The sequence below is a fragment of the Bactrocera latifrons genome, unplaced genomic scaffold (genome assembly GCF_001853355.1).
Source record: "Bactrocera latifrons isolate USDA-ARS-PBARC rearing strain unplaced genomic scaffold, ASM185335v1 scaffold_376, whole genome shotgun sequence".
Lineage (NCBI taxonomy): Eukaryota > Metazoa > Arthropoda > Insecta > Diptera > Tephritidae > Bactrocera > Bactrocera latifrons.
In genome coordinates this window covers 232378-240167 of record NW_017537019.1, presented here as the reverse complement: position 1 = coordinate 240167, position 7790 = coordinate 232378, and the positions used below count along the sequence as shown (strand labels likewise).

The 7790-nt window shown below is 37.5% G+C and overlaps 1 pseudogene; it reads right to left on the bottom strand.

The window, feature by feature from the left end:
• Window positions 1–6521: 6521 nt before the first annotated feature.
• On the bottom strand, window positions 6522–6991 carry LOC108972074 (annotated as a pseudogene).
• Between the last annotated feature and the right edge of the window lie 799 nt (window positions 6992–7790).

The following is a 7790-nucleotide window of genomic DNA, read 5'->3' as shown; positions in this document are numbered from 1 at the left end:
CAAAATTAGCCGAACACATAGCAAGTACGTCACAAAAGATTATCCATCCAAGAACAAAACAAAGAACTCTAAACGAAAATGGATTCCACAGTAGAACACCACGGAAGAAATCACATATTTCTGAAAAAAAAACCGGAAACTTCGTTTAGAATTCACCAAAAAACACAAAGACAAGGGGATGGATTTTTGGGAAAAAGTTTTATTTACGGATGAATCTAAATTCAACATTTTTGGTAGCGATGGAAGAGCTAGAGTCAAYTGTGAAACACGGTGGCGGCAGCGTAATGGTTTGGGGAGCTGTTGCGGCCTCTGGAGTTGGAAAGTTAGCCTTTATTGAAGGTAAAATGGATCGTTTTAAGTATAAGTCTCTGTTGGAACATAATTTGAAACCTTCGGTGGATAATTTGGGGCTCGGTTCCGGTTAGATCTTTCAACAAGATAACGATCCGAAGCATACGGCGCCAATTGTTAAGGACTGGTTGCTTTATTACGCTACAAGGCAATTAAACACTCCACCTCAAAGTCCAGATCTGAATATTTTGGAGCGTAAAATTAGAAAGCACCAGATTTCTAGCTCTGCTATACTCAAAGAGCGCATATTAGAAGCTTGGAACAGCATAACGTCTGCAGAGTTGACAAATTTAGCAGAATCAATGCCACGGTGACTTCAAGCAGTTGTAGATGTCAACGGGGGCCCAACTAAATACTAAAACGTCTTAATAACTATTATTTTGTAAAGTTTTCGCACGGAAATGAGATATTTTTTTACTGTATGTATACTTTTGTCAACATAATTTTTGAGTTTTTCCTCCATAAATATGTTATTTTATATTAAGTAGTGGCTTTTTTAAGTTTAATGTTATTAGAAAATAGATAAGAATAAAGCTGTGTCAACACATTTTCCTAAAAAGATTTTGTACTTTCATATGCAATAAAACAAGGGGTGTATGTAGACTTTTGTCTGCCACTGTATATCAATGATCAGGGTGACGAGAAAAGTTGAAATACGGTTGACTGTCTGTCTGTCCGTCCGTCCGTGCAAGCTGTAACTTGAGTAAAAATTAAGATATATTGATGCAACTTGACATGCAGGTTTTCTAGTACAACAAAAAGTTCCAGTTCGTAGATGGGCGTAATTGGTTCACTGCCATGCCCACGAATTTCCATTATCCGAAAATCTAAAAGTGTCATAACTAAGCACCTAATCAAGACATAAAACTCCTTTTTGGCACAGGGAATCGCAGAAAGAAGTAGCACCTGTGGGGAAATAACTTTCAAAAAGTGGGCGCGGCCCCGCTCTCTAATAAATTCATTGTACATATCTCCTAAAGCACTTAAACCACAACAATGAAATCAGATGAAAATCCCGTTCACTTTCCACATAACGATACTGTTCAAAACTAATCCTTCTTCTTCTTAATTGGCGTAGACACCGCTTACGCGCGCCAGTCGTAGCCGCTGTCTTTTAATTTGCCGAACTATGTCAATGTCGTCATATATAATATCTCATATATCTCAACACGCAACGTTCAAAACTACTAAAAGCGCGATAAATCAATAACTTAATGTGTCAGAGACGTAAAAATTTGGCGCCCGGATGGTATTAGAAAGCTTTATGGGAGCTGCTGTGAAAATGGACGATGGACTAGGCACCGCCCACTTTTTTGTGAAATCCCATATCTTGGGACCCGATTGACCGATTTCGACAAAATTTGATACGTCGTACTTTTTTCGCAYTTTTATGTTACTTTGTGAAAATAAGCGAAATCGGACMAAACCCATGCCTTCTTCTCATATAGCACAATTTTAAATTCCATTTGATTCGTTCAGTTTTCAGTACGCAAATCAAGAAGCAGTTAATAAAACGGGATTCAACTTTTCACGAATAATATCCTTAGTGTATGCCACCTTTGACCAAAATTGTTCAAACCAACAAAAACTGTTCACGCCCCTTTAGAACCCGGTACCTATAGTTGACTTTGGTTAGAAAATATCGGTCAATGTCTGAGCTATATAATTGAAATTCAGGATAGTACATCTCTGGAAATTGCTTGTGTGTATGTCAAAAAGAGTGAATCTTTGCGCCCAAAATAAATAAATTTGAGCGAAAACTTGACTATATAACTGATATCAGGATTTTTGAACATCCGACTGACTCTATGATTAGTTTTTATGGCATGTTAACAAGATGTGGTATTGGGAAAAATTTATAAAATTTGGTCGACACTATCCAACTTTTTATATACTACATAAGTATAATGGTTATCGTTTTTCTAACAAACCTTATGTGAATGTCAGCACATGAGTTTCACATATACATATATAGTATGTATATGTATATAAAWTTGCTTGCATTTCGATTCTCAGGTTGACGTTTTACATCTTAAGTGGTTAGGGGTGGTCAGAGGCACGAAAAAATTACAATTTACATTTTCTTTTTGTTTGCTATTAAATCGTGTTATTTTACAAAAGCAGTAATATGCCATTATTATGGAATCTGTTGACTTGAAGCCATGATAATTTCAAAACAAAAAGGTTTGATTTCCAAAGTTATAGTTGTTTTTGTTGACCCTGTTTCAAAAAAGGGTACTTGCGGTGACAACCATAAGTACTTCGAGATTCATCTAACATTAATCGGACGAAAAAAATTAGTTTTATAAATAGATAATCCTAGGCCTCATCGAAGGTTTTTTTGTTTTTTCAAAAATTAAAAAAATGGGGGCGGAAAAAATAAAAATCTTTAGTATTATCAGCTTAATGATTGGCTATAAATTAACGCAAATACGAGAAACAATATTCCTTTCGTAACACTATATTTAACACGTGTTGTTTTTTAAGGTTATTTCATTGAACCCTAACCTTTTTTCCGAAAAAAAATTATAACACAAGGGAGTTTTACGCAAAACTTCGAATAATTTCAATTGGAAATTAGATTCCTAGAAAGCACTCAAATAGTACTCTAATTCAGTCTTCGACTATCTCTCTTATTGAGCGGACTTGTTTTCTAATCGCGGTTTTTCYTTTGTGCTTTACGCTTTATTCGCATATTCCTTTTTGCATATACATAAGTGCACGTGTTTTCGTTTTACTTTGATCGTACGGTTAATCGCGTACATCAGTACAGTGCATATTAGTGGCCCCCCAGGGCCGCCTAACCTCGGGGAAAATAGGTTAGCTTTGCTTGCCTCTAGCCCCAACCCCAAAAGGAAAAAAATACAAACCACTTGAAAAGTTTGTTCTAATATCTGCAGCAGATTTTCCAAATACTCGTGCTTCGCTGTGCATAAAAGCTAAAAATCAATAAGTAAGGAAATTTTATATATCACCGAATTACGTGATGGTAATCTACTCTTAAAATCGGAAGATCGCTGAAAAATTTTCTGCAAAAAAGAAATTAAATGAAATTTGCGATATTATGATAAAATTCTTGAAAATTTAATCATGGAATTACTTTTATGTATAAATTCACTAAAAATATAGAAGGCAAACAAAGTCSTTCTGGCTCACAATGCGGATTAGAGCATATTTCCGTAACCCCATGAGGTGCTGCCAGCTTATAGGACACACGACGAAGTGTGGCAACAACAACCCTGCCTGTGATATGTGCAATTTCCCTCCTCATCTCCCCTCGCCATGCAACCGCTCATTTTGTGCAAATTGCTCAGGCGATCATCCTTCCTCTTCACTCTCTTTTCCTAAATACCTACAATCCAAAAATATTCTAAAAATAAAAACAGAAAATAAATGCTCAATGCGAGAAGCACTAAGGCTATACAAACAACAATTACCCCGACACCCGCAAACACTTCTTTCGCTTCTGTTACAAAAGAAAATATAAACAAGCAAATAAAAAACGTGATTTCCCACTGCTCATCATCTCCACCCCTACCATTCTCCACAGACACTGTACTAAAATCCCCAACATCATATCCTCTTCCACAACAAAAGCAAACCATGATTGTAAACAAAAACAATTTCGTAATTGATAGCCATCCAAACTCACCAAATGAAACTACAAAAGAAACAAGAAAAAACCTTCCTAACCTAACGCTTATCCAAACAAAAACAAACCCAACCAAAATAAGAATACCACTCATTCCTAAAATATACACAACAGATTCTCTCAACATCCAAACTCCCTCTCTCTCTCTACAGACAAGATCAATATTCTCGCTCCACCTACTTATTCAGAATATATCTCACCTCATATAATTACCACATCTGACCATGAAGATCAATAACTCTCATTATCCCTCCTCTCCTTTTTCTCAATCACTCACATTACTAATAAATGTTCAAATTTCTCCAAAGGAATATGAAAGGATTCTACAACAATTACACCGACCTAGAATTGCTCATAAAAGAACAATGTGTTATATCGCTACAAGAAACACACCTTTCATTTAATTCCGCAGCTGCTGTACCCAAACAATACGCTGCCTATTTCTCCAACTTAACACAAAATCATACTAACAAATAAATTGTTGCTACTTTAATAAAAAAGGACTTTGCACACAAATTTCTCCGTACATGTTTTAATATTTCTACAATAGCAATTGAAATATTTAATGGATTTAAATTAACCATCCTAGCAATTTACATTCCAAACTTTAATATCAAAGAACTACGCGATATAATCGCCTATAAACCTATCCAAACACCCGTACTTATACTTGGCGATTTTAAGGCCTGTAGCCCTCTTTGGGGTTCCACATGTACTAACCAAAGAGGTAAAATCATAGAAAACTTAAAAATTTTAAACGGCGGTTCTCCTACGTATTTTTCTAAACATAATTCGTTCACGAATGTAGATCTCGTCATTTGTTCTTCTGATATTGCCCCCAAACTTAACAGCCAAACACTAACTGATCTTTATAACAGCGATCATTTCCCCATTATAACCCACTTATCAACCCCTTTTTTTCTAGAAAAGGGTCGGGGAAGCCAAAATTTCTGTTGGACAAGGCAAATTGGTCCAAATTTCAACAACTTTGCGAAAATGTTTCTGCTGCAAGTCCCATAGACGATAATATAAATAAAGAAACAGCTACGATTACCAAAATAATCAAAACTTCTGCTCACCTATCTATCCCCCACTCGGTTAAAAAAACCTTCAAAAATCACGTKCCTTATTGGTCTACGGAGTTATCTAAACTTAAGGAAGAAAAGCAATCACTATGGTTAATTTACAAAAGAACTCGCTCTATTGATAATCTCTTAAAATATAAAAAAGCCAATGCAGTGTTTCGGAAAAATATTAAAGAAGCTAAGAGGTCTTGCTTACAAAACTTTACCGAAGCTATCACTCCGTTAACAAATCCCAAGGAATTATGGGCCGACATAAAAATGCTCTCGGGCTCCTATATGCACGTGAATCTTAATTGTATAAACACTCCAAATGACCCAATTTTCGACTCAAAAGAAATAACTAATCATTCAAACTTCCACCCCTCCTTTGTAACAAATAAAAATGAACTTCTCAGAAGACGGTACAGTAAAGATCTCTCACCCCCATCTATTACCGAATAACACATAACCATCGCAGAATTCAATTTCACTTTATCTTCAATGTCAGGCAAGACTCCCGATGCAGACAGGATATCTTATCCCATGCTAAAAAACTGTCCTTTAAGTCTCAAAAATAAAATTATTAAATTGTACAATAACATTTTATGTCAGGGTGTCTACTCTCAAAGCTGGTTACAGGCCAATATCACTCCKTTGTTGTATGGGCAAACTATTACAAAAAATTATATCAAAACGTATCTCGTAGTTCTCATTAAGTAAAAACCTTCTCAGTCAAAACCAAGTGGCATTTAAGGCAGGGCAAGGCACCATGGATGCTTTACTCTATTTTGATGATTTCGTTAAAACTGCTTTATCGAAATGAAACCACATATCCACCCTAGTTTGGATTTCGAAAAAGCTTTCGACAGAGTTGGTTCTCATGTCATTCTACGACAACTTGAGAAGTGGCAAATTGGTGAAAAAATATTTCACTTTATTAAGTCTTTCCTAATTAATCGGAAATTCATGACTAAAATCAATAACACTTTTTCGAACAATATGTACAACGGAATACCACAAGGATCACCATTGTCTGTCATACGATTTGTAAACGCATTTAATAAAATCAGTACGATATTCTCTAAATATAAACTCATTTCGCATATTACTTATGCTGATGATGTGCTGATCTTCTCCAAGCAAAATAATCTTAATACTGTCTGTACAAAAGCTGTCCGTCAATTAAAAATGCACGTCTGGATCGTTAAAACGTCTATCACGAAATAGGCTGCTTCTTAACTCAATACCTCCTTAAATATACATATGTATAACGGAATGTAGCATCACGCCACATGATACATATGCGCATACTTATATGTATGTATATAGTTACATATTTAAATTCACTAAGTTAGAGTGAAACTACTAGTCTACGAATACAAGGCTAAAGGCTTGTGTCCGCTAATCTATTGATCATTCAGCAATCAGCTGACTGGTATTGGTTTGTGTCCAGACTAATTATGTGCAGGGCTGCATACTACAGAACTTAAATCTTGAACATCCTGCCCGGCTGAACCCTCGCGGTTCAGTAATTCTTCTGTAGGACCCGTTAGGCGGCATAACTTCTGCACCGGTCGCTGACASCGCTGCTTAATAGGAAGTCCATTTGATGATGTCTGGTTGGTATTGTAATGGTCACGGTACGTACCAGGCCATCACTGCGCGGTTGAACGTCAATCACCCGTCCCATACGCCAAACTGATGGTGGGAAATTTTCACCACGTATAAGAACTACATCTCCACGCTGAACATTGGGTTCTGGACGACAATTGAGTGGTCTGCCGATCAGAAAGTCACCCGGTGTTAGAGCTACCCCTCCTTCTGGATAATCGTAGAGAGCTATCAGTGGTCTCGAATTTAGACACGCCTCGATGCGAGTCAGGAGAGTAGACAATTCAGTGTAACGCATCGTTTGACTGCCCATGACCCTCAGCAGATGCTTTTTAGCTGAACGAACTGCTGCCTACCATAGACCACCGTGATGAGGGGCGGAAGGTGCTATGAACTTCCAACATGTACCTTCAGCTGCCAGATGCTGTTGAGCATGTGCTGCTATCCAAGCCTTTAAATCTTCCTGCATTTGACGATTGGCCTCTACGAATTGAGTCCCATTATCACTATATAAGGTGGTACAGATACTCCGTCGACTTATGAAACGATCGTAAACATCTATAAATGCCGGTGTACTCAAGTCCTCTGCCAGCTCAATGTGTACCGCTCGTGACGCCATGCAAATAAATATGGCAGCATAAGTTTTTGTAGTCGGGATGGCACGATGCGTTCCTACACGAACATGGAATGGCCAGCAGTAATCCAAGCCACTACGAGAGAATGGTGGAATCACAAGTACACGCTCTTTCGGGAGCGAAGCCATTTGTTGACGTTGTACAATTTGAAGATGCCTACGACAAGTAGTGCAGGCCCAGATGAAAGACTTTACTTGCGCCCGTGCGCCTATAAGCCAGAAACGTTGTCTAAGGAACTGAAGCATTTGTTGTATYCCACCATGTAAGCAACGTGTATGAGCATCAGCGACTAGTAAATAAGCCAGAGCCCCACGCGGAATTATAATTTGATGTCGCTGATCTTGACTTAAGTTGGAGTTTGTGAGTCGACCACCTACTCTCAGTATGCCGTCTGCATCCAAGAAAGGATTGAGTGCTAAGATTTCACTACGACCCGCAATTCTGGAATGCAATGCAAGAGCCTTAATTTCTTGTTTA